Genomic DNA, 3,281 nt, shown 5'->3' with positions numbered 1-3,281 from the left:
GGCCAGGTCCCGCTGCTCGGGCGGGCGCAGCGGCGGCGGCGGCGGAGGGGAGGCCACAGCCAAGCGGGCAGCCGCGCTCAGGGTGGCGACGCAGGATGCGAGAGCGGTGCGGAAGGTCCGGCTGGGCCGAGCGGCGCCCCGAAGGAGGGAGATACCCGGCGTGGGGGAGCTGAGGGACCTGAACGGTGCCGCAGGACCTGCAAGCAAACGCCCGTCCCAAGGAAGCAGCGCGGCTGGACGTACCCCATCAGGAATTCTCATACACGAAATTCTGGGAGACTGTCATGAGAGAAAGTGTTGTCAAAAGTTGTGATTGATTATTTTAGTTGAATTTCATTTCATTATTTGCTGGTACGTGATGTGGGCAGGTAGCAGTCGGACTTCATGTAGTTCATGCTTAGTTCAAAAAGCGTACAGACCGAGGCCTCTTCTTGCTGACAGTTCTGCTCATCACAGGCCCTTCGCCGTTTCATAATATTGAGCTATGGCCTGCAGTCTGTTGTTCACCCCCAGACAGCTGAGTGACCCATGTCATGGCTGGAAATTCAAAGCCAGCTCTACACTTCCATTCCATGGAGCAGAGGATGACCCATTGACTTAACTGCTCAACTAAAACATGTTGACACACATTGCCTGTTTCTTGATGTTTAGGGCTCTAGTAAAACACCAGAGTTTTGCCAAAGTCCTCAATCTGTACAATAACATGTACATCTTAAAGGTCTGGGAGTTTTAGGAAATACAGCATATTATGGAAAACATAAAACGCTCCACTGTGTTCTTAGCTGTTTGCTAAAAAGTACTACAGATGATAGTCAATTACCTGTAATAATTAGTATATCATATATAGACTTTATCTTCTAGACTACATGTCGAGCAACTGTAAATTCTAAAAATGTTACTTTTGGATACTGAGCATGATAATCCAATGCATAATTTCCCTTATGTATTTAAAGAATTTTATTCCAGTGCTGGATTGTGAATTTAAAGATCCTTCGTTAGCAGTGTAAGCCCTTTAATGACAGTAGATGCTGAATTTTTGTTTTCTGAAAAAATTTAGTTGTACATCTGCCCTTCATCACTGACGTGGCAAATGCTTATCTTCCAAGAGTGCAGTCCCCTAATAAAACCTAGTCGGACATGTTTTATTTGGTGAAAATATTAATAAAGTTTGTCTCTTGAATACATATTTTGATTGAATTTTGCTACTGTAGGTTCTGTTTTACCTATCCATGCTGAAAGTGACTCATTTCCTTTTCAGACCTCTTAGTCTAATTTCCTGTGTCGCCTCGAACGTGAGTGTGCAGACCTCTGCTCCTGCCCGAGTTCCCGAGACATTTCCGCAGTCGCTGCTTCAACTGGGAAGTACAATTGTGTTCCTTTTCATTGCTTGCCTGCGTATATTGTTGCCTGTTTATAGTTTACAAAATTATTTTGCTTCCTACTAATACAGGAGTTAGATTCAAATATTCTGTTTAGCTCTGACTTTTTTTCCAGTACTACCTTTTGTACCGTTCCTCAACGCATCTTCAGACGCATCGTAAGAGTTGCCTCTTACTTTGTGCATTTATCTGCATCAGTGAGTCGCTAAGTTGGTTCACAGTTGACCTGAGTGAAGATCTAGGAAACATCAAGATGTTTTAAATGACCGAGTGATGTCTTAGGCACTCTAATCTTTTAGATAGTGACCTATCACTGCTGAGGAGTGCTTGGAAGTGCTTTGTTGCCTTTGCTGAATGCAGTTATCTGGAGCAGATATGTGGATCCTCTGAACTGAACACTTAGTTATACATGATGATAAAACAGATGATAAAAACTAGATTCCACATAGTAACTTATCTTTGTAACAAATACTTGCCAGGAGCTCAAATACTATGATAGGGGACTTCTAATTAGAAACCTATTTTATTAATTATTCCAAATTAAAGTATCACAGTATTATCAGCACTTGGAAATTGACTTTGTCATTTTGTTTGCAGGAAAAAAAAAGTAGTTTACTAATAAAATTGTAGCAATATTGAGAAGTTTCTAAAGTACACTGAGTGCTCTATAGACAGTTACAGATTGCTTTATTTTTCTGGAAGTGTTTATATTCCTAAAACCTGCCAAACTCCACTAATGTGGCTTTATGGGCTCCTATTTATAAACACATGCCTATTTGTCAAGCAGAGAGGTGGAATTCACAAGGGTTTTATAAAGATGGCATTGTGGTGAGAAGAACTTGAGTTACCTATTATGAAAAATATCCTTCCTGACACCTAGAGGCGATCAGCAAAAATGCTAAAAAACCCACAAGCCAAACACGTCCAAAGAAGGTAAGGCAAATTCAACAAGCCGGTGATTTTTCCAACAAAGAAGATCTTATGCAAGATTTGGATTGGCATTACACTATAAAATAAGCAAAAATTACAGCACAGTGCAGCCACTCTTGTAAACCTTCCTGTATACATTGCATCTGTCTGTAGAAAATGAACAAGACATAAACTATGTTTGTATATATCACCTGCCATGAAATATTTTCTATGTTAATTCAGTCCATATATATATATATATATTTTAAATCATGTATTTATTCTAGATTGTGGGGTGCACCAACAAATATTATGCAGACCACATAAAAATTCTTTAAGTATACTCGATTACAAAAAAATCGGAGACATTAAAAATCAGCGTGAACCCATGAACTTGATGTTTATGGACCTATGCAAAACACGGTCTATGAAAGTCACTTTTTGAACAACTTTGTTCCACTGAAGTTTGGACTTGAGGACTTAAGAGAACTATTTCAAATCCAGGGCTTACAAAACTGCTTTTCACTAATGCACTCTCTAGCGAATGCACATCAGTTTGTATCAAGAACTGAAAATAATGAAGTACACTTCAGGAAAGTCCTTTTGGAACACGGCCGTTTTTACCTGAAAGTTATTCAATTAAATTATCCTGCTGCTTTTAAAGACGGCTTTATTAAACTGTGCTGGAGACAGTTTAATAGGTTTTCTAAGTAACTACATCCAATTTTTAAACTTTGTTTGTTGAAGGAGTATCATCAGCTGACTAAACCACTTTCTGATGCGATTTTAGTGATTAAAGAGGGAGCCTGCCGAGTTCCCCGAGCAAACCTCGGGCTGTACCGCGGAGGGTGCTGCTTCGCACCGGGGGCTCGACCCCTCTCTAACCGCCGGAGGCTCCGCGGGGCCGGCGCGGCCGGGAGCCAATTCCGTGGTGGGACGTGCCGCGGCCGGCAACGGTCCACAGCGCGAAGGCTCCGCTCCCCTCTTACCAAG

This window comes from Athene cunicularia, assembly GCF_003259725.1.
Source record: "Athene cunicularia isolate RWA chromosome 15 unlocalized genomic scaffold, athCun1 chr15_part1, whole genome shotgun sequence".
Taxonomy (NCBI): Eukaryota; Metazoa; Chordata; class Aves; order Strigiformes; family Strigidae; genus Athene; species Athene cunicularia.
This window is presented reverse-complemented; position numbering follows the sequence as displayed.